This window comes from Sorex araneus, chromosome 8, assembly GCF_027595985.1.
Source record: "Sorex araneus isolate mSorAra2 chromosome 8, mSorAra2.pri, whole genome shotgun sequence".
Lineage (NCBI taxonomy): Eukaryota > Metazoa > Chordata > Mammalia > Eulipotyphla > Soricidae > Sorex > Sorex araneus.
This window is the reverse complement of record NC_073309.1, coordinates 12,472,971-12,497,043: the sequence shown is the minus strand read 5'-3', so window position 1 is coordinate 12,497,043 and position 24,073 is coordinate 12,472,971. Positions and strand designations below refer to the sequence as shown.

Genomic DNA, 24,073 nt, shown 5'->3' with positions numbered 1-24,073 from the left:
TTGCTGGCAGATGATAGACTTGGGAGTCTTTTACGGGCTTTTCGGCCCGTCCTGAAACGTAGGAGGAACCCGCAGCCCCGCGGAGCTCAGCGGGAAGCAGGGCCGGGCGGGGGTGGGCAGGAGAGACTCGGAGGCAAGCAGGGCCAGAGCAGCCTGTGCCTGGTTTTCGGGGTGACGCAGCGCCTCCTCTGGACCCCCGCTCCAACCACAGGTCAGAGTCCCTTTTCAAACAGCGCGGAGAGAGCTCTGGGCAAGGCGACGGCTCACTTAGATCATTTCAGGGCTACCTTCCTGCTCACCTCACGGCTCCCTGCTGATCACACTCAGAGGCACTTCACTCACCTGCGTGTCCTGAACACTGGCCCTGGTCTGCGGGCCGATGTCAGACCTTGAAACTCTGTGATAAGTTCTGGACTGTGGGTAAACTTTGGGAATTCCTGGCCTGCAGGGAAGGTGAGGTCCCCAGTGGGGAAGCAAGACCACGTCTGCCACGGGGAGCCAGGTTTGAGCTGGATCAAAAAGGCACACACCAGTGCCTGACCCGGGTTCAATCCCTGGCATCCCATATGGTCCCCTGAGCACTGCCTGGAGTAATTCCTGAGCTCAGAGTCAGGAGTAACCCCAGAATATCCCAGGATGTAGCCCCCAAACAAACACAACTGCAGCAGTGGGAGTTGAGTTGGGGAAATACGCTTGAAACAGAGGATTTCAGGGAGGAAGTAAGTGACTTTCGAGCCTGGAGAAGCCGAGGGGCCCAGGCAGAGGAGGTGTGCTGCCGCCGGGTCTGTTCAGCCCCAGGTCTGGGGCTGGGAAGCGACTCCCATGGAGTCGCACACAAGCTAGCACACACCTAGCTTGCCTGAGGTCCTGAGCTTGGTCCCCGGTGTCACATAGCCCCTCATCACTATGGAAACCTGCCTGCCTCCGTCCTGCTTAGGGTACCCTCTAGAAACTATTTTTTACCCAAATCTTAGAGCTGATTAATCCAAGGGGGAAATTATAAAGCCATGAGGTTGTGTCTCTTTAAAAAAAAAATCATACCGGGCTGGAGAGATAGTACAGCAGCCTTATGTAAGGCACTTGCCTTGCATGTGGCCAACCTGGGTTCAATCCCCGGCCACCCATAAGTTCCCCCGAGCCCTGCCAGGAGTGACTCCTGAGCACAGAGCCAGAAGTCAGCCCTGAGCAATGCCGGGTGTGGCCCACCCCCCCAAAAAAAATCACAGAATATTGCTTGACCATTAAGGAGTGTTTGAAGTTTTAAGAATGAAGGCCTAAATTTCAGTCTCTGTAACCACACCAAATATTAACATTTTGGTATATTCTTTTAATGATTTTAAATGTGTTTTTAGTGGTTTAGGATTGTTAAAATTTCAATTATAAATTGTGCATATGTACCTACAATTATACACAATTCAACATTGACCAGTGTCAGTTTATTATGGTCTTGCTAATTGTGCATGTGTGGTCAAACCCAGGGCCTCACACACGGACAGTGAGGGCTTGTCACCCAGCTACCTCTCCCTCCCTAGATTGGTTTTCTGAAACAAGGCGAACATTCCGACTGGCTCAAAGTTCAGAACACACCTTTTAATTTAACGTTTTAAAATACTTTCTTGTGGTACCAGGGCTTGTATTTATTAATTTAGCCTTCTATTCTGTTACTGCTTCTGTTGTAACACTTGATGGCAGCTACTGGGAGTAGTGTGTAAATTTATTTACACAACTGTCTCCATCTTGTATTTCTAACAATGGTAAGGGTTTTGCCTCAAGTATTTTGATGCTAGAAGACCGAGTGTACAAATGTTCAGAACAGCTCTGCTTTCACAATTGCTTCTATGAATATAAAATTACCCTTTTAATCCTGCCTGATGTTGCTTATTGCCTTCAATTGTGCTTTGTCTGGTAGAGCCACTCACGCTTTTTCTATTGTTTGCATTTACCTGGCATAGCTTTGCCTACCTTGGAGTCATTTTTATTTTAGGTCAGGCTCTTGCATTTAGTTAATCAGGGAACCTTTGTCCTTTCACAGGGGAATGTTAAATGCTTACATTTATTGCTATGTTTGGGGGGGGCGCCTGTCATCTAGATTTCTTGTTTTCTGCCTTTCCTTTCTTCCCTGGCTGCTGAGCCATAGCTGATGGTTCCTTTTTATTGTTTGCAGTGATTTGGAAGGGAGACATCTTGCTTCTCTCCCCACTGCTCTGCGTTCTGTTGCCTCCAACGAGCGCTCCCGCTCGCCTCTGTGTTCCGTTTCGAAGCAGCCCTGCTTATGCCAGCCGGGCCCTTCTCCTCTCCTTTGGCGGAGGTGATAGGAGCTGCAGAAGAGTTTGAAAGGCCTGCTGGAGATTTTTCTTTGTTTGCTGCTCCTGGGAGTTGCCCCAGTGCTTCCTGTGAGATGAAGGCCCTCTCAGGAGGGGTGTGTCAAGCGGGTAACAGTACAGAAAGTGCCAGCAGCCCCAGGAATTGGCTCCGACCGGCCTTGGTTAGCCCAAAGCCTCCCGAGTCACCCGAATCACAGCTGTCGAGGTGAACTCTGCAGAGAGAGGGGCCCGGGTCGGAGGGGCCCTGGTGAGGGGGGTCAGGGCAAGGGAACCTGATCTGGCTAGCGCTGGCTTCGGCCGACATGTTGGAGGACACGGAGGGTGTGAATCTCAAGCGTGAGACTTTTCTGGACACATGTGAATGATTTTTCAGTGTGCTTTTTTTTAAAGATTGTAAATAGAATTCTAGTGAGAGCTCTTTTAGTGCCTGCATTTATCTAGTCGACTCACCAGGTTTGCACTAATGTATTAGATAGTACAATTCTGGGAAAGCTGCCTGCCACAGAGGCAGGCTGGGGGTGGGTGGGAGGGAAACTGGGGTCATTGATGGAAGGTAGTGGGCACTGGTGGAGGGATTGGTGTTGAAACAATAAGAGCCTGAAACTCAATCATAAATATCTTTGTAACTTTGTAATTCATGGTGACTCAATTAAAAAATAAATAAATAAAGCATTCTTTTCTTACCCAACTGGCCCATTAAAAAAAAAATCCTCTCTCTCTAGGACCATTAACTACTTTAAACAATTTGTTTAAATTTAAACACTTCTTTTCATTTATGCAAGTCATTTATTCCTCGGTCTCCTGTAGCGTACGAGGAACCAGTTCTGGGTGGGCACAGGCTGGGGGGAGGGCTGGCCCAGAAAGGTGGGCCAGGGCAGCTGCGGGAAGACCAATGGTCAGAACTCAGGAAGGTCTCTCTTCTCGTTCTTCTCCGTCGTCTTCGTTGGGATCATTACTGACGTGAAGCAGGCTCACGGCCTCCTGGTGACACGTATCTCTATTGGGCAATGGTTAGCGCCGGCATCATTGCCTTGAGGCCCCGAGGAAGCCTAAGGCTGACCTGCTTCCCAGGGACTCTCAGTACATGAGGACCCCACTGTCCAGAGAGGAACAGGCCCTGAGGCAGAGGCATAGGGCAGGGAAGGCGGTGCCCATGGCTTTGACGGGGCCTGCTGGCTACAGGAGCATGCATGGAACAAAGTAATTATTCGGAAGAGTGGGGCTGGAGCAATAGCACAGTGGGTAGGGCATTTGCCTTGCATGCAGCCGACCCGGGTTTGATTCCTCAGCCCCTCTCAGAGAGCCTGGCAAGCTACCGAGAGTATCTCACCCGCACAGCAGAGCCTGACAAGCTACCCGTGGCATATTCAATATGCCAAAAACAGTAACAGCAAGTAGCACAATGGAGATGTTACTGGTGCCTGCTCGAGCAAATCGATGAGCAACGGGGTGACAGTGACAGTGACAGTGGGCGGTCTCCACCAGGCACCAAAAAGCTGACACCCCTAAACAAGTTCCTTTGGTCACAGTGTCTCATAGATCCTCAGGGACACTCAGGAGCACAGAGGTCCCAGCCAACTGGCAGACCAGCAGGTGCAGAAGTGGCCCTGGGGCTGCCGTGAGCCAGGCCTGGGCACGGAGATCAGAGTCAGCACCCGAATGTCCAGGCTGCTCCAAACCCACAGGGTCTGGCCACTGCCCAGCCCTCAGAGCCCCAGAAGAGAAACTGAGGATACATTCAAGGTCACTCAGCAGGCCAGCTCCAGTTCATTATAGGATCTCAACAGTTCCCAGCCGATTTCCTTTGTTGTTCTGTATCTTGATGTTTATCGTGCGACTTGGGTGTTAATACTGGACTCATAGGCTGCAGTGACTTGGTCTTATTAGATGTATGACCCTTTATGATCAGTTCATCTAGAATCATGTTTTTCTGAAGGTGTTAACAGAAAAGCCCCTTTGCTGTGCGAGGCAGGCCCGTGGGAAGCTTGGTTTCTGGAGCCACACTGCTTTGTGGCACCCAGTGTGGCAGCTTGCTCTGTTTGCCGGCAAAAGATCTGGGAGGTGGGGGCGGGGGTCTTCCAAATGATGCACTTGAAAGGAAAACATTTCCTCTGGACCTATGTAGTGAGCTTCTGAAATGTACCAGCCTTTGCATCTCTTCCACTCTCCTAACCCAGATTCCACAGCTCAGCCTCCTTACACCTGATGTACGGTGAGGCGGACAGGGGATGACCATGGGACTCGCCAGCTGGGCTACAGCTGGGGAAACGCCTTGAAGGAATCATCAGGAGGTGGCCATGTTCACTTGCACATTTCCTATGACACATTCCCAGCCGGTCTTTAGAGTGGTCGAGCTGCCTATGGCCAGGGGGCGTTCGTCATTCTCTTCTTCAGTGTGGGGCACAGACTTAACACAGAATAAAGTACCAGAGGCCTGGGCAAGCGGTGGCTACTTGCTGGGCAGCCTGCCGAGTGCCGGGCCCTGTGCTAGGGGCATGGTCGTGGGACCATCTGAGAGCTGCAGGGCGGTGCCTTGGAGTCAGAGGGGTTGGACTTTTCTCCAAACTAGCACAGCCTTACCCGATGATGCTCGGGCACCCTAACCCTGTGCCTTTGTCCTCATTGTTTGGCTGTCCTGATTTACATTCCATTCTCTCTTATGATTTTATTGGCTTGGAGGGGGCACACTAGGCGGTGCTCAGGGGCTATTCCTGGCTCTCTGCTGAGGAGACCCCTAATGGAACACGGCACCATGTGGTACCAGGAGTTCAGACTGGGGTTGGTCATTTGCAAGGTAAGCACTTTGCCTTCTGTGCTATCTCTCCAACCCTCCTGATTCAATGTGAGTCTTCAGAAATCACCATTTCACTGGGCTCAGGGTATGGCAGAGCAGGTTAGTCATTATGGTGTCAGTGGCCAGATAAGCCCTTACATTTTGTTATCAAAGACTTGTCATTTCTCATTTGTGTGTCTATGGCTTCACCACCCTTCCAGAACTCTGGAGGGCATCTGGAACCCTAGGAGGACTTTCCCAAGAAAACACAGCCTTGAGGCCAGGGCAGGACACGTACCCACTCACTCCATGTGCTACGTGGGCCCCGGGCATGGCTGGGCACGGCCCTAGAGGCTCCCAAGTACTGCTGGGGTGGGCCGGATGTCCCCGCACCACAGGACCCAGGCACCGTGGTGTCCTTGGGCTCTTCCTTGCATGGAACTGACAGCCCAGCTGGCCAAGAATTGCTGGGACCCCCACGCACCGCCCCCCGCCCCATGAAAAAACAAAAGCAACAGAAAACACAGTCCCATGATGTCTTTCATCTATTCTCTTGCACTTCAGAACTCCTTGACTCACTAAGAGGCTCTCTCATGGCTGTGCAGCCTACCCCCTCCCTCCAGACCTCCCCAGAACTGCAGGTGCTCCTGGGAGAAGCCTTTCCTTCCGCTCCCTTCCTGTCTGCGTTTCCATTGTTATTAGGCGCATAGCCAGGGAGAGGAACTGGCTGGTCAGCTGTGACGACACTCACTAGAAAACACAGATTTTCCTTCTCGCCAGCTTGAGGAGAATGGAGTCTGCTCATCAGTGCTTGCACTTGGCAGAGACACACAGACCGAACTCAGGATGGTCAGTCCAGAGAAACTCCCTTCCGTGTAATGAGCCCTCTGCGTGGGCAGGGGCCGCTGTTGAATGATTGCTGCACCCCCAAAGGGCTGTGCGGTCCGCAGTGACCCCCAAGCTTGGGCCCTCACAGCAGCACTCAGGGGTGTCACTGAGCTTCCTGCCTCTGCTCTTGGAGAACACCCATCTCACCTCAGCCCCAAGCTGACCTTTGAGAACTGCGCCTGTGCCTGGTCCCTGGGCTAGAATCCTGGAAGCGCCTCCGCCTGCCTTTTTGTTTGTTTTTGGCCTTTTGGGTCACACCCTGAGATGCTCAGGGTTTACTCTTGGCTCTACACTCAGGATTCACTACTGGCGGTGCTCCAGAGACCACATGGGATGCCAGGGATCGAACCCTGGTCAGCCCTGTGCAAGGCAAATGCCCTCCCTGCGGTATTATCACCCTGGCCCCTCTGCCCGCCTTTTATCACAGGCAGGGACCCTCTTACCGACCTTCCATTCTTGTCTTCCAGCCTCCCAAGTGGGGCTCAGGCGGCCCCAGGGCCACTCTTGGGGATACCCAGCCAGTTGAATGGTTCTGTGCTCAGACCCCACAGTGCTGGAGGCCAGCAGGACCGCACTCGGTGATGTGGTGGGCTCCGTTTTGTAGAGAGAACTCTTTCCCCTCTAGGGAAATCCTCCTCTCCATCTTAGAGCCCCCAGGACACCCCACTGCTCTTCCCAGCCACGTTCATTTCATCACAGCTCTCCCCACCCTGCCCGTACCCCTCCGTATCATACACACCCTGAAGACCATCGCCGCAAATCATCTTGTCCTTCAAAATAACAGTGGCAGGAGCTCTGCTGCTGCTGAACCAGGAAAGCAGGAGTCACAGTGGTCGGGCCTGGCGGTCAGCTCGCTGGGGGTCCGAGTCCAGCCCCACTTCTTAACTGCCCACATAACCTTGGGAGAGTTACAGTTCTGGAGGCTTGTCTTACTTGGCCACAGAATATGGATGATAGCAGTAAGCCTTCAGCGTGTATCTAAAGCACCACGCACAATGTGCGATGCCTGCCACACTCAAGAAAGGGGTTAGTAACACCCCAAGACTTTTCTTCCGTACTGCCACGTCACGGGTATGAGTCCCGGAAAAAGTAGACTTGCTTGCCGCAGATAAGGAAGAATAAAGCTCCGAGGGGTGAAAGCACTTGCCCGGAAGCACACGTCTGATAATGAAGCCTTGCTTCAGACTCAAGTCTGTCCGGTTGGAGGCCGGTTCCCCACCGCCCAGCCTGCCCTGTCCATTAGCCTGCCCTGGCGACTTCCTCTCCGTGCCTTGGCTGGCTGTGCACGTGGGCGGCTTTCCCAGCCAGACCCCCGGGGCTCAAACTGTCCGCCCCTTGCTGGGTCCCACTCAGCTTTTGTTAAGTGTGTGAAAGGGGGGTGTTGCAGGGGGGCAATGCCAACAGACCCGCTCCCAGAACAACCCTGGTACTTAGCTCCCTGGAAGTTGGCGGCTCCCCCAAAGAACTGGGCTGAACCAGCTCTTCCCTGCTGTGTCTGTGTCTAAGACCACGTTGCTCCCACTTCTGAGAAGGCTGGCTCTCTCTGAGTCTGGGTCCTGCAGGCCTGTTACTGTCTTCACTGAGCTTAATATGTGTGTCTTGGTTCTAGAAGCAAACTTGTGGAAGAATAAGAGATGGTCAGGGCGTAGCAGGGCGCGCCCTCAGAACTGTGCCACGTAGGGATTGTGGTCGGTGGCACGGGAACATGCTTCTTCTGGGGCAATGGTTTCTAGATTTATGTCCTCCCCCCACCCACACTTTTGGTTTGGGGTCACACCCACTGATGCTCAGGGATTACTCCTGGCTCAGCACTCAGGGATCACTCCCGGGAGGGCCCCGGGGACCATATGTGATGCTGGGGATCAAACCTGGGACAGCAGCATGCAGAGTAAGTGCCCTGCCCCTTGTAGTTTCATGCTGACCCCTGGATTTACAGACCTTTATATTTATACCAGTGCTCAGAGAGCCCAGGGGCCACCACTACTGGCCTGGTGCTGCCCGGGTACAGCAGGGCCCATCTGTCAGTGCTGGCATGGGGGGGGGGCGGACGGGGACGGATGGATATTGCAGTGCCAGGAATTGAACCTGGGCCCTCTGCATGCTGGGTGTGTGCTTCGGTCCTTTGCGTTCTCTCCCCAGCCCCAAGGGCTCATTTTTGTTGGGGTACTGGGCCTCATATATGCAACGCTAGTGCTTTACCGTTGAGCAACACCCTGGACTGGCTTTATTTTTAAAGAAAAGCTGGATATAAAGTGCTCTAAACGCTGTCAAAACATCAGGAGTTCAGGATAAATATGATGGAAAATAATGACTATTTTGCTGCTTGCCTCATCATTCCAGGGACAGAACCTCATGTGTTATTGGGACTAAAAATAACATGAAAGATTGGTGTGGCCAAAGTTATGGGGGCCCTGCATTTTGGTGTAGATGTAATCAGATGAAACCGACTTTTAACCTCCTCAGGGATGGGAAAAGGATGAGGGATTAAACAGTGGAATTGTAAAAAAGACTGGAGATTCGGAAAAGAACTTTTTCAATTAAAGAACACCCGAGGGGATCACAGCACCTGCCCTGCATGCAGCTGACCCTGGTTAGATGCCTGGCACTGCATATGGTCTGTGAGCACCACTGGGTGTGGCCCCAGGACCTTTTCCAATAAAGAACACCCGAAACTCCATTCCGTCTAAGCTACCTTTTTGAGTGACTACTATTGTAGTAGGTACTTATTCGCATTGTTTTAACGCAGCCCTCGCCACATCTTACATGGTGCTAGCAGCATTTTGCCAAGAAAATAGTATGTGATTAAGGCCAGTGGAGAGCAGAGAGACTTAGACTTCAGATCTGACTTCCGCATGGGATCTTTCTCGGAGAACACAGTCTCTCATTTCCCTGAGGAATCTTGAGGCCTCGGAGCTCAGAGTTCCAGGGTCATCTGTTGCAAGTACCTTCTAATCACCCTCTTCCTCAACTCATTAGCAGAGGTCAAGACCTGTGCATAATACAGTTAGCTAATCTGTTTATTCACTTGTATGCTTATGTAAATAGATTGAAATCTTTCCTTAGTACCAGAAAATTAAGGCCACATCAAGGAAACTCATGAACTTATATTTAGCAAGTGTTTTCGATCATGTTTTAACTACCAAATCTTTTGCTTGATTTATCTGAAGATTGTCTGCTTATTATACTTCTACTCCTGTCTTGTAAGAGTCTATGAGCTTCTTCTGGTAATAGCAACAGCTCCTAGTAATTAAACACTCATGATGTGCCAGTCAGTGGACTAAGTGATTTAGCTCCTAAGTGAGGAGGTATCCTCTACCTCATTTTACTTATGGAGAAACAGATGTGGAAAGAACAATTTGCTTAAGGTCACACAGCCCAAATAGTAGAGCCTGGATTCACCAATGGCTGACTGATTATAGAATCTTCTTTGTGGAATACCTTGTTTTACAAAGAAAACTTTCCAGGAGAGATACGATTTGGAAAACCATTTGGAAACCATTTGGGCCAGAGCTTAGTATAGCAGATAGGGCGTTTGCCTTGTACATGACCAACCCATGTTTGATTCCCAGCATCCCAAATGGTCCCGAGCACTGCCAGGAGTAATTCTGAGTGCAGAGCCTGGAGTAACCCCTGAATATTGCCAGGTGTGGCCCCCAAACCAAACCAAACCAAATTTTTTAAAAAAAGCAAACCATGAATATGCTTTCTAGTAAGCATAAAAAGGAACCAACCAACAATAATAGCACATACTCTTTAACCAAGTGTCACTGTCACTGTCACTGTCATCCCATTGTTTGTCGATTTACTCAAGCAGGCACTAGTAACGTCTCTATTTCTCCCAGCCCTGAGATTTTAGCAGCCTCTCCTTACTCGTCTTTCCCAACGATTGGAGGCTCTTTTAGGGTCGGGGGAATGAGGCCTATCATTTAACCAAGTGTATTTATATATAATTTCATGTTAACATTGTTTTTGTTTGGGGCTACAGTTGTACTCAGGGATTAATCCTAGCCCAGGGATCACTCCTGTCTGGGCTTGAGGGGCGGTATGTGGTGCTGGGGATGAAACTAAGTTTTCTCTGTGAAAAGTGAGTGTCCTATCCTCTGTACTATCTCCAGCCCTCAATATTAACATTATTAATAAGTGGTCAGATTTTTTTAAAAAAATCTGTTATGTTATAATTGTATAACATCTTCATTCGAACTGGCCAGATGTGGCCACCATTTTGGATAATGTGGGTATAGATTGACATTCTCCTTTCCCCACTAAATCTTTTGATCCTATTTCAACTTCAAATTTAGGATTAGCTTTAGGATTGGATCACAGCCTATATTAAAGGAAATACACCATTTGGATAATTTAAAGATGAGAACAGCAGTTTTAGACAGTGAAAAGTACATGCTTTAAGAGTTATAAGGGGCTGGAGCGATAGCACAGTGGGTAGGGTGTTTTCCTTGCACTCGGCCGACCTGGGTTCGGTTCCCAGCATCCCATATGGTCCCCTGAGGACCGCCAGGGGTAATTCCTGACTGGAGAGCCAGGAGTAACCCCTGTGCATCGCCGGGTATGACCCAAGAAAAGCAAAAAAAAAAAAAGAGTTATAAAACCAGGGTTCTAATCACCGTCTTTGCCCTAACGCAGCCTATGGCCTGTAGCAACTGTCACTTCCCCTCAGCTTCCTTCCTCATGTTGAGAGATGGTGATTTATGATTAGTAAGGTTTTTTTCCATTTCTAAAAGCAATCTGCTTGTCCACCCTTCTCAGGATCCCTATCGGCTTCCTCTTTTGATTCAGTTTTCTCTATGACAAGGCTTTTCCCATGTTGGTTTGTATTCCCTGTGCCCAATTCTGTCCCTGGCACTTGTAGAAACAAGAAGTGCTTGTTGCGTGAATGAAAATCCAATTGTTTGAGGGACCCGGGGGCCTCCCAATTTTGGCAAAATAACCATCGCAGCCTTAGCGATTCATTACACTTTTACTTCCTTTCTCATGTTGGCCTAAAGTCTTGACAATTTTAAGCTTTCTGAAGGATTATAGCCAGGATTAAAGCCATTTCCTGATTTTGTTAGCAAAGGAGCTGGTGCTCAGCTGTAGGCATGGCTGCCTAGAGACCCCCACAAATGGCCTCCCTCTTATTACATGCTGTTCTGATGCTGAGGAGAGTTAATTAATGACTCTAAATAAGAAAACAATCAAATCTGTCTGCAGTCATATGAGTCAGAGCAGACCCAGATGGGGAGCCGGGTCCTTGGCCTCCAAGTGCCCTCAGGAAAAGCAGGAGCAGCCTTTGCTCCTTGCGTCAGAGCCCTGCAAAGCCCCAACCTAGAAAGGGAAGAAGTTATTCGACATGGATTGAGACCCAGCTGGATGCAAGGCATTTTTCTCCAAAGGCTGGACCCCCTGTCTGGGTGTTGTCTAGGGAGGGCAGAAACAAAGCACACATCTTTCTCTGAATTCCCTTTAGCCACCCAAATCTAAAGCCCCTGATCAGGGGAGTCTCAGGTCTGTGGTGCATATGGCAAGACTGAGGCTCTTGGCACTGCCCCCTAGTTGAATCAGAAGATAATGCGGCCCGAAGCCCTGCAGCCCCCAGCCCACCCACTTCCAGGATTCCTGCAGCCACACGGAGAGCAGAATATTGGCTGAGGAGATGAAGGCAGGAAGGCACTGCTCTGAGGAGATTAGCTGAGGCTCTCTGCAGTGGGGGAATTTCTTTTTCTTGGTTAGAGGCTTTTCATATTTTTTTTCTGAAAATGTGAGTGGGAACAGGTGGAAGAGCCTCTTAATATCTAAGAGTCCTCAAGATCAGAACAGGATGCTGGCGACTAAAGATAAGCCCTGTTTCTTTGCTCTCTATATGTACTTTGTCAAAAAATAACAGTCCATTCTTACAGATTATTAAAACATTTTGTGGACATCCAGGTTTGGCTTCCTGTGAAATTGTTCTGCTTTTTTCCCTCCCTTTTCTAATGCCAGGGATCAAACCCAGGACCTCATACATGTTAGGCATGTGCCCTCCCACTGGTCACATTCCTGGCTCCTGCTCCTGATTTCTTTAAAGAAAATTCAGGGCCACTGGTCATGAGCATCAGTATACTCCCTCTCTCCCTTTGTCTTTATTTTTTTCTTTTTGGGTCATACCCGGCAGTGCACAGGAGTTACTTCTGGCTCATGCACTCAGGAATTAGTCCTGGCAGTGCTCAGGGGACCATATGGGATGCTGGGAGTCGAACTGTGTCAGCGACGTGCAAGGCAAATGCCCTACCTGCTGTGCTATCGCTCCAGTCCCTCTCTCTCTCTCCCTTCTTTGGTAATGAAGATCAGGCAGCAAACCATTTGTCGGCATAGCATGTAAAGTACTCAGCATTATCCTTGCTGAATGTGGGAGGCCTCTGTGCCTTTATTAATCTTAGTGGGTCTCCAATCCCAGTCCTCCATTTGGTTAGAAAGAATCTCACATCGGAGAGTTTAGCGCTTCAATTTTGCCTCTACAATTAGTGATAGGAAAATCCCGTGGGAGGAAAGGGAGATGCTCTGGAGTTTAAAATATCCAGGTCGAACCTAAACTCGGCCCTTTCTGATCTGTGTGAACATGGGCAAATCCCTTTCCTCTGAGCATTTCAGTTCCTCATCTTGAAAGTGGGAATAACACCACCACCTCCCTGGTAAGACTGTGAGGATGAAATACGCTAGTACATGTGAAGATCCTGACTTAGCACTCTTTCCTCCTATTAGTAGCATGTAATTCTTGAAATAGGGATTGTGAGGGCTTCGTTTGAAGTGATGCAGTCAAAGTCTCTATAGCTCTGCTGCTGCCTATTTTGTTCTGTGATGAGCTTTGGGGAAACCCTCACAGGTCCATACAGGAGAGACCACCCTACCGAGGCGGGAGGGGATGGTGCTCCAGAACCTCGGACAGCTCCACTCATTACTGTCTCCAGGCTTTCCCCAGTGAGGTTAAGGGGGACATGCTGACCACCAGGGACACCGCCTCACTCCCGGTGTTCATGGCATGCGCATGAACAGTCAGATTCTTCCACATTTAATCAGCCCTCCTGGAAAATTCTATGGATCCTCTCTTAAAAACACATTAACACCACCCATAGGATTTACAGAATCCTCAGACCCGTTCCTTCTGTCCTCTGAACTCTTAAGGAATTCTCTGAGCCCAAGAACAGAGACACCACCAAAATCTTCCAGTATCTGCTGATATTTGACTGGTTTGGCTTCAGCACAAGAATTAAACATACTTGATTAACCTCAAGTGAAAGTAATAATGTATGAGCATTATTTTACAAGACAAAGAGATCTAGGTATGAATTAAAGGAAATGTCAAATCCTGTTATTGCCTGTAGGTGATGTTAAGAGCGATTCTTTAATCAGGATAAGCAGGTGGTTCAGTTTATGAGATAATTTGGCTTTTCATTCTCCGATGCAGAACACAGCACATATATGCAGCCACCTTCTGAACAGGCAAGAAAGAGATTAGTCCTATTTTTACTTTATGATACTGACTCACATAATTCAATGCAAATCACATGGATGCCAAAGTAAGAACAATACTAGGTACTTAGATCCCTCTTTTCCTCTGCGGAGCTCTGATGATTTTATGGCTGCATCAGATCCCTTCTGAGCAACTCCGGGAGAAGAGACACATGTCACCCAAGGGGCTCTCCGCATCAGAGTCTGTCATATCCATGTCCCCTACCCCCATTGTTAGGCCTGAAGAGTCAGCCTTCATAACCTAGCTGCATTTAATAATGGCCTCCTAGGCCCAGAGAGAGATTACAGCATGGAAAGTGCTTGCCTTGGATGCGGCCAACCCAGGTTTGTTCCCCAGCACCCCATATGGTTCCCCGAGAACTGCCAGCAGTGATTCAGGAGAGCAGAGCTAGGAGTAGGCCCTGAGCACAGCTGGGCATGGCCCCAAAGCCAAAAAGTAACGGCCTTCTGATACTGCATTTCACATTGTCACTGAGGAGGAAAAGGTTTGTTTTTCAAAAATTTAATGAGGAAGAGACAAGGATAGAAGTGGAATAAGGAAAAGAGAAGGGAAGGGCTAAAGAAATGACTCTGGGCTGGAATGAAGGCTCTGCGTGCAGAAACCTGGGTTCGGTCCCTGGTCACCAAATGGTCCCCTGAGAACTTAGGAGTCACCCTTGAGTACCTCAAGGTATGATTTTCCCCCACAAAAAAATTAGTAAAGGGAGAAGAAGACATAGAAAAATACCCACCGCTGAGCTTGATAAATGTTTAGGGGCTGGAGCGATAGTACAGCGGGTAGGGCATTTGCCTTGCACGCGGCCGGCCCGCGATCGACTCCCAGCATCCCATGTGGTCCCCCGAGCACTGCCAGGAATAATTTCTGCATGCAAAGCCAGGAGTAACTCCTGTGCATTGCTGGGTGTGACCCAAAAAGCAAAAAAAGTTTTCTATGTACTATCTTCATAAATGGATTTAACACCACCCCTAACTGGATAAAAAGTTTAAGCAAAGACCTTTGGAGGTCCTCTTTAAAATTTCCTTATGGGTTAGGATGGTGGCAGTTCCACTGCTTGGACTAGCTCGGCAGGACTGTAGATAATAATAGGACTGCAGCTGCAAACAGAGAACCCTCAAACAGAAAAAAATATGTTTTTTGGGCCACACCTGGTGGTTGCTCAGGGCTTGCTTCTGCTCTATGTTCAGGGTCATTCCTAGCGGGGGTCGATAGGTCATATGTGATAACGGGGACCAAACTGGGTTGGCCACATACAAGGCAAGTATCCCCTACCTACGGTACTGTCGCTCCAGCCCTCCAAACTGGATAAATGTTTTAAAGTAGTTTTTACTTTAAAAACTGAGCACTTACACCAGGAGGATGTGGAACTAACAAGTTAGTGGACTATATCTCTGTTTAACTTCCACCCAGCAGAGGTCACTGTGGACACTGGTAGTGGATACATGTACTGGACTCAGCAGGACTGGGCTGGATGGTGACTCCAGTGACTGGTAACTGCCTTTCCTGTTCCACTGACCGGATGGGGCTCTCAGTAGGGATTATTTCCGAGCCACACACCCATCTGAGGGAGTACTGTAAAACAGTTTATTTGCTTGGAGTGGCCAGTCCCGGAGGCCTGTCTTTCCCCACTAGAGCAGTGCTTCTCAACAAGTTCCTGACCAGGACCTTCTTCTAACTGTTTCCTCCCAGGGCCTCCCTGTCCCACTAGTGGACCCCCAACTCGGGTGTCATGGTCCCCCATTTATACAATTTTCATCTGTGACCCCTTAGAACATACTACCCTCAGGGGACGTATAGCACCTGGTTGAGAATCGATGCTCCTGAGGCAGTACCTTTGTATCAGCTTTGTGTCCTCTCTCAGAGTGTACCTGGCATGAATGAGAAGCCACTTGTCACTGGCCAGCAGTCTCAGCCAATGGCCCTTCTAAAATGAAGGCCAAAGTGCCCAAAATTGCCCCGACACCACCATGCCGCTATACCATAAAGAATTCTGCCAGTGCATTCCCTGAGTCCCAGTGGACACCCAGGGGAAGAGGTTTCCAGACCTTGGGACAGTCATTACCATAGGGAAAAGTTTCTCAGGGATGGGACGGACGGGACCCTGGTGAGGTTGTAGGATTGACAGAAGACCCTAGAAGAGGGTTGTACATGCTTGTGAGGGCGCCACTTCCTGGGCCACATCATGTGGGGCACCCTTGGAACATTATGGCTCATTACTGAGGCTCGGGAGTGGGTGGGATGTCCACCCTGTGGCCACCCTGGAAATCTTGGGGCCCCGCCCCTCACTCAGCCACATGCACAAGCTCACTAGGGGACATACACGAACACTGGTGCACACCGTGGCACGTTCAACCGTGCACCTAATCACACACCCATGCAAAGACTCCTGTGGCTTGCACACACGCTTACACGGGGAATCAGGTTTGATCTAATATGGCTGATGTGTGTGTGTGTGTGTGTGTGTGTGTGTGTGTGTGTGTGTGTGGCGGTGGCCCCCTGGGGACCCGACCAACTCTTGCCTGCTGAACCCTGGGGACCCTCCCCTGATGTGAGGCTGTCCACATCCTCATGGTCAGAGGTTTTGAACGCGCCCAGAAGAGACCCAGTTTGTCATTACCGCACGCAGGGCATCAAGGGTTGGTCTGGCGGGGAGACGGGGTGCGGGGCATGGTGCCTACCCGGGCGCAGCCGCCTCCTCCCTCGGGATTTTCCATCCCGGCTCGCGCGGGCCCGCCAGGAGCGAGCGCGCTTTGTCTCCCGCCCGGCTCCTGGCACGTTTCCGCCGAAGCTCCACGCGCCGCGCCCGAAGCCCCCCCGCTCCCCGCGCCCGCGGCCGCGCCCCCCGCCCAGCCCGTGGCGCAGGCCCGCCCGTGCGGCCACCGCCGCTTTGTCCTCCCGCAGATGCCGCGCGACGGGGCGGGAAAGCCCCGCGTCCCGGGCGGCCGCCGCGTGCCGGCTCTGGGGCGCGCCCGGCTCCGAGGGGAGCGGCCCCGAGGGCTCGCGGACGCGGGGGGCGCCTGCTCCGAGCTCCGAGCTGCGGGAGAGGGACCCTCCCGCTCCCGCCCCGCCCGTGCCCATCCGGGTTTGGGTTTGGTTCAGGAGCCCCGGGGAGGGGCGGGGCAGGAGGGTCGTCTCGACTTAGCGCCCCGCTCCCGGATCCAGATAAAGAAGGCCGGGGTGGAGAGAGGAGGGCAGGAACCCCCCAATTCCCTTTACTATCCCCTGGCACACACCCCACCCTCAGGCTACTCCGGCCTCGGGCGCGTGTTCTCGAACGCGGAGGACCCCATCACCCATCAGTGTTCTCGGGTCTCAGCTTGGGAGGCTCCCGCCTTTGCCCCTCGTCACCCATCAATCTGTCCCCCTTCCCCCCAGTACCCTAGGCGGGTCCACGGCGGAGGGGGGGAAGTGCCCCCTCCCCGTCTTCATCTACATGCCGCCGCCCCTCCCCACAAAACCGTAGGCCTCGGAAGAGGGGTGGGCGCAGGGGGAAAACCTTCGTGACACCCCCAAAAAGCCCTAACCCAGTCACGCCCGGCCGTGAGCAGAGGAGGAGCAAGCCCGCGATCTTGTTCATCGCACCCAGAACCCGCTTTGTAACCTCAAGCAGACCAAGGTGTCGGGGAGAAGGGTCCCCCGTCCCCGAAATTTTGCATCCCAGAACACTCCCTTCCGTGCCCCATAATCCGAGCAGCTTCGGCTTCAGGCACGGGCGGAGGGAGGCTGCCAGCTCGCTGCGCGCTCGGGAGAAAAGGGGAGGGATGCTCCAGTCCTCGCCCGTCACCCTCGACAGCCCCCTCCGCCAGGAACCAGAAACTAAGCCAAGCTGCTCGACCTCGGGCTCCGGGGAGGCCGGCGAGCGGTCAGTCGGCAGCTCTCTGGGACAGATGGTCCTGCCTGGCGATCGAGGACAGGTCCCATCAACTCCCCAGGCCCCCCATCGCGCCTCCTTTCGCTCGTTCCCTTTCCAAATCAAATAAAAGCGAAATCTTGCAGCACCCACCTCAGAGAGGCGGGAGGGCGGTCAGCGCCTTGCAGCGCGCCCAGCTCCTCCGGGCTTCTCCCGGGCCCGGCTTCCCGGCGGTAACTGCAGCGGCGGCGGTGGTGGTGACAGCGGCTCTCGCGTCCGGACTCAGCACCTGGAGCAGCGAACAGCTCCGCGCCTCATTCCGAGGACCCCGCCTCCTCCGCGCCGCCGTAGCCAATGGAACTACGCGACACGCCCAGGAGGCCGCCCATTGGGGGCGCCAATCCCCAGCACCCCCTGGCCCCGCCCGCGGGTTCCTCGAGCGCTCCGTGAAGACCACATACCCGGAATTCTCGCACAGCCTCCTGGGACTTGTAGTTCTCTCAGGACGCGTAGCGGAGTCACGTGGCGGGCAGCTAAGCCGAGGTGAACTGCATTTCCCAGGGTGCATTTCCCAAACGCAGGGGCTGAGGCAGGGAGGAGGACTTGTTTCCATGGCAAAGGCGGCTGGTCGGGGATGGCTGACTGAGACGTGGGACGGGCCACGGGACCCTCGAAGCATCGAAGTGCGTGACTTCGGGCAGCCACTCGGGAGGCCTTTTTCACTTCATGGGCTTGGGACTCCGCGCCCCCCTTCTCCAAGCTGGGAAGACGGGCGTGGAGGCCCCCGCTTTCCCCCCGCCCCTCACCCCGTCCCACACCCCCAGCGTTGCCCGACAAGGGTGACAGGACAGAGGAGACCTTTGCGTGTTCTCAACTTTCTGCATGTTCGTGTCGACCTTGTCCCAGGGGAGCGCTTGACTTTTGGTCATCGGCCTTGGGTCTTCCCGTCGCGGGTTCGGGCCGCCTTCACACCGCCGCCAGGTCCCCCAGCATCTCCCGCAGCGTAGCTAGAGGGCGCTTCTCTGCCCGGACCCCTTCGAGGATCCCCACTGCCCGCGAATTAAACCCACGCTCCTTCACACCGCTTCCCGGACCCCGAGACCTGGACTCCGCCCTCTCCTCGCCGCACTCGGAACTTCGGAAGCCCTAAGCACCCCGTTAGCCTTCACGCCACCCTGCCGTCAGCTGTCTCCCCGCACGCTCTCCAGACCCCCGCCCAGATGCAGCCTGGTGGGCGACGACGCCTGCCTGGAGGCGTGGGCTCCGTCGGGGAAACCCGGCGCTGCGTCGGGGTAGCCCCATCCGCGGCCGCGTAGCCACCTCCCGCTGTGAAGGCTCCTCACGCAGGGGCCGTGTCTGTGCTAGTCCCACTCGCGGCTCAGCGCCTGTCCTGCCTGGCGCAGAGCAGGTTCTCACCGCGTATGGAGCAGCCGGAGTGTTGGAGAGAGCTCAAAGGGTTGAGCGCAGGCTTGCCTGTGGAAGACCCAGGTTCGATTCCCACCACCGCGTGGTCCCCAAGGCGGGGAGTAGCCCCTGAGCACCGCCAGGTGTGGCCTGAAAACAAGATAAACTGATTTGTCATTGAAAGTCACTTACACTGACAAAAATCTCAATTTTTTTTTCGGGTCACACCCAACAGTGCAGAGAGGTTACTCCTGGATCTGCACTCAAGAATTACTCCTGGCAGTGCTCAGGGGACCATATGGGATGCTGGGAATCGAACCTGGGTTGGCCGCGTGCAAGGCAAACGCCCTACCCGCTGTGCTATCACTCCAGCCCCCAAAAATCTTGATTTTTTTAAAGCCTGGTCATTGCTGGAACTGTTCCACTAGAGTAACATCACCCCCTCGACGAAATGTTTATGCCATTTGTACAGTGGCCTGGAATTTCATCTGAATGCTCTTGGGGGTCCTTTCCATCCTCTGATGCTAGGGATTAATGTGTATTATTCACGCCTAGTCCTTGGAAATCCTGTTAATTCTCTCCTAAATGTCATCGGTTCTTCATGTTCTTCTATTTCTAGCTGTTGGCCCTTCCTCCTTTCTGTGTCTAAGTGCCCTGCCTCCCACTCGGTTTCTGGGAAAGATCTCCCTTGTTGGTAATGAATAGAAACAGTCTGACACCCCTCCCTTTCAGCCCTCTGCTCAGCACATCAGGGCTCCGCTGCTGGTGCCACACCTTGCTAGGTAGTATCTTTCCTAAACCTTTCCCCCTCAATGCCCTGGTGTTGGCCAGATGGCTCAACTAATCCCACACATGCTTTATATGTCATCCCATCTAGATATTTTGGGTATATTTTCAGCTGAAACATTCTTGAGAGCACGCCTGATATATAGAAAAAATTAATTCCAGGCTTAAGCAGTAATCAGGAGACTATTATCCTGAATCCAATCCAAACCAAAGGACGGAATCAGTGATGGAGCCATCCTGTCATCCTTGGGCTAGTGACATCTGGGTAGGAAAGGCTGGGAGGGGAGAGGAGTAAAGTGGGTTGCCTTTTAACAGGACTTTTAAGCATCATGGGGGCCTTTGATCCTGGCTGAGCCATGAAGGAAGGACACGGGATCTGGGTGAACAGGTGGAATCTCAGTGCTGAGGAGGCAGGGACAGTGGATCTGCAGTGACTGAATGCTCAGTCCTGTGAATGCAGCCAGAGCAGAGACTGCTGGAAAAGCAGGTGCCTGCAGCAGGCCAGCAGGGAGCTACCAATGAACTCTACCTGGAGCCACAGCTGGAGCCGCAGCTGGAGCACTTTGGAGATCAGTTTAGCGCAAAGCAGTAGTGCTAATTTTCAGGAAATTGCTACAAGAAAGGAAAATTCAGGGTTCAATGGTTCTCCCAGAAAGCAAGCAACTTCACACACACACATACACACACACACACACACACACACCACCACACATCACACACCAGACCAGCCAAGTAGTCAGGAAAGCTAGGCTCAAATTCTGACTTCCTCTGACTAGATGTGTATGACCCTGGGCTGAACCTATTCTTCACTTGTAAATACTGTTTATTAGTGTTAGGAAGCAGCTAGTAAGGTGGAGGGGGTGGAATTCAAACACATTTACTAGCTGTGTGATCTTGCACAAACTCTCTGCTCGGATCTGCAGTTTGCTTACTTGAAAATGTAATGTATGGAGGAGGTGCCTTATGTAAAGCTCTTCTTAACTCTTAAGTGCTTAAAAATGTTAATTTTGTTTCCATATACTTTGATGATCAGAAATTGGTTTGTGAGTAAACCAATAAGAATGTTCTGGGTAATTTGGGTTCAGTTCTCCATTCTGTCATTAATTGTGTGATTTTGGCAAGGTCCATGTCTTTTTTGTTTTGTCATTTATTAGGTTTGGCTTTAGAGCAGAGAACCATAAACGAGAGGGAACCTGGATATTTAGAAGCTAGAGGTGCAAAGGATTCCAGGGGAATCATTGTTCCTTCCTACTTAGAGGGACAAAAAGGTCTCAGTGAAGTTCAAGACTCACGAAATAAGCAGAAAGTTGATTTGGATTAGTTTTGATTAGCAAGGGATGACCATAGTGCTAACTCTCAGACACAGAAGTGGAGCAGATAACACTGGCTTGGTCCTAAAGAGCCTCCTATGGTAGGCTGAGTCTATAACTATATTCTAAAGTTGATGGATTTTAATTTTTTAAGTGGATGTGTGTTTTAGGGGGCTGGAGAAATGGAACAGTGGGTAAGGTGCTTGACTTGCACTCAAACTACTTGGGTTTAATCCCTGGTATTCCATATGGTACTCTGAGCCCTACTAGGAGTGATCCCTGAGCACAGAGCCAAGAGAATGCACTGAACATCATTGGGTTTTTGCCCCAAAGCAAAAACAAATAAAAGAAGAAAGAAGAGATTAAAAAATCAGAAGTGTGTCTTGAAAAGAGATACAGGGGCTCCGTGGAGGGTGCCCAGGAGAAGATGAGGCTGGGATGTGGGTTGAAGCTGCTGCAGTGATCCAGCACAGAGTCTTTGAAGATGGGAATGAGTAGGTGGATCTAAGATGCATTAAGGAGATAAATACTCAGAAGAATTTGTGAGTGATGGTTGAGGTGTGGAGGAGAAGGTGAGTCAAAGCTGATGGCCCAGTAACTGCATTGGGTAACCAGATGGATGGATACTTTACCCCAAGGTGTGGAATAGTAAAGAATCAGATTTAGATAAGAAGAGGAGGAGGAGTGTTTGACATGAATAGGAGATATCCTGATGAGATGTCTGGAGAATAATTTGGAGCCTATGAGAGGGAATGTTATAAATTATTGACATATTGATCAGAATTGATGCAATAGGAATGAGTAAAATTTTTCAATAGAGAATGTCACAGAGAAAATCACAATTCCTTGGGACATGCAAACATTTCAGAACTGGTCAAGGAGGATGAACCTAGAAGGAAAGGTGAGAATAGTTGAGAAAATCAATGGTGTGCCACAGAAAGCGAGTGGAGAAAGAGGGATAGCACGGTGCCCAAAAGTGAAGTAAGCTGAAGTCTGAAACACTGAATATCAAATTTAACAACAGAGAGATCACTTGGGACCGTGGAGAGTCACATGGATAGAAGTCTGAGTGCAGGGAAAATAGATGGAGAGAATTGGTATTGGATTGATTTTGAAGGGAAGGAGGAAGAAAAGCAGAAAGAACAGAGTCGAGATACAACTTAGTTTTAAGTTGGGGAAATTAGGACATTCAAACCTCTGGAGAAAGCTGGTAGAGGAGAGAGGGAGGGAAGCACAAGCAGAGCAGGCAATGCTGGCTGAAGGAGAGGTCAGAGACAGTGACTGTGTGCCATGATATTGAAAGACAAATGTGTTGGATGGGTTCTTCATTGGAGAGTGTTCCAATAAGATGGCTGATCTGAAGGAGAGAGAAACCCCGATAGACCTGTGCCAAATTGGAGTGCGAGTGGGAAGTTAACAGATGGTAGAAAGGAGGATAGAAGGGTACAGGGCCCTCTGACTTGGGTGGCACCACAGTCAAGGTGTTGGGGTATTAAGAAGAAGCTGTCTTTCTCCAGGGCAGGCAGAGGAATAAGGAAGAGAAGCTATTGGCTTTTATGTACATTTTTCTCAGAAGTATTATCTCTATATTACGTAAAAATGTTCGGTTTTATATACACCTGGAAGGGAGAATGTCTAGGAGTTAAAAGCAACCAAATCAAAAAAGCAATTCCAGATTTCACGGTGGAGTTGTATCAGCCGAGATCAATGAGAGTGATTCCTGAAATTTATATTTTGGTATAGTTTGTAGATATAAGTACGTGCGCATCAACTATAAAATGTGTTTAAGAATTTTGCAAACTTCATTTCTTAGCAACGGTTTGTTTTCTCAGTTTAGAACATAAATTAGAGAACGTGTGTTGATTTTTTCAAATGTAGAACTTAGAGTTTAATTCATGCCTTTGAAATGCCATGAATTTGAAATGCAGCCATTTTCCTTTCTGCATCCTTGAAAAGGATTACAAGGATTTTATTAGTTTTTCAGATAGTCTTGCCAGCACATCCAGACTTCCCACAAGGGTCTCCTGTCAGTAATGTTGGATTGTGAGTGATGCTGCAGAAGATGTTTAAGATTAGTCAAGTAGGCATCCAATTTTAGGATTTCCCAAACTGTGTGATTTATAATTGCAGTATAAGATATATAACAAATAGAATGTGAATAGTATAGAATATAAGATACTTGTCTAAATGTTAATTGAGAAAATGATCCCCATAATTTCTAAAGAAAAACAAGGAACCAAACCAGTTATTGCTTTGAATAATCTCTCCAAAAATATTCCATTTAAAAATATTTTTGAGTTGTTGATATGTCTGTAATCTTGAAATAGTCCTGCTGTTTCAGTCCCTTAAAACAGTGGGTGCTCAAAAAACATTTTGTGAATCAATTTCTGAGTATTATAATCTCTTCTTTGTTTAAAAACCTTCCTTTTGGGGACCAGAGAGAGAAGTACTGTGGGTTGGGTATGGCACTTCCCTTGCAATGGCCACTCTGGGTTTGATCCCTGGCACCCCAATTGGTCCTCCTAGCCTGCCAGGAGTGGTCTCTAAGGATAGAGCCTGAGCACAGGTGGGTGTGGGCCCTCATGAAAAAAAATTATTCCTTTTGGGGATGAGAGATAGTACAGCAGATAAGGCACTTGCCTTGTACAACCCAGGTTTGATCTCTAGCACCCTATATGGTCCTCTAAGCACCTCCAGGAGTAATCACTGAATGCAGAGCCAAGAATAAGTAAACCTTGAACACCAGACATGGCACCAAAACAACAATAAAATTTTTGTTTTCAGTTTCACAAAAACATTTTTTCTTGTAGCTGAGGTAGCATGATTATAGTAGTGTTAATATTTATGTTTATGGTGTACAAAGTTTCTGATCCTGCTACCATCAAAGTGCCAAAGACCTTCCCCACTTCCTCATATTATTTATAGTCTGCCTCTTCCTTCCCCTCCTGGTATCTCTCCGATCTCTTCTTGGTAACCTCAGCTCTGTAGTTAAAAGTTCAAGGGTTTATTATCATTGAGTATTGCCTAGGCCCCTGTTTTATATACCACATATGAGTGACATCATCTGACTTATTTCACTTACCACAACTCTCTTTAATTCCGTCCATATTGTAGTAAAAGATCTCATTTTTTATAGCTGAGTAGTTTTCATTATGTATATATAATACAATTTCTTTTTAAAACGTTACTAAGGCAAAGTGATTTACAACATTGTTCATAATAAAATTTCAGGCATACAAT

The 24,073-nt window shown here is 50.1% G+C and overlaps 1 protein-coding gene across 1 annotated transcript in view; it reads right to left on the bottom strand.

The window, feature by feature from the left end:
• Window positions 1-17,670, bottom strand: part of SMPD3 (sphingomyelin phosphodiesterase 3) — a 71,838-nt gene extending 54,168 nt beyond the window's left edge. Inside the window, exon 1 of the mRNA XM_004600573.2 lies at window positions 17,487-17,670. The gene's annotated coding sequence lies outside the window, so the exon portion shown is untranslated. The remainder of the gene's footprint in view (window positions 1-17,486) is intronic.
• Window positions 17,671-24,073: the final 6,403 nt, after the last annotated feature.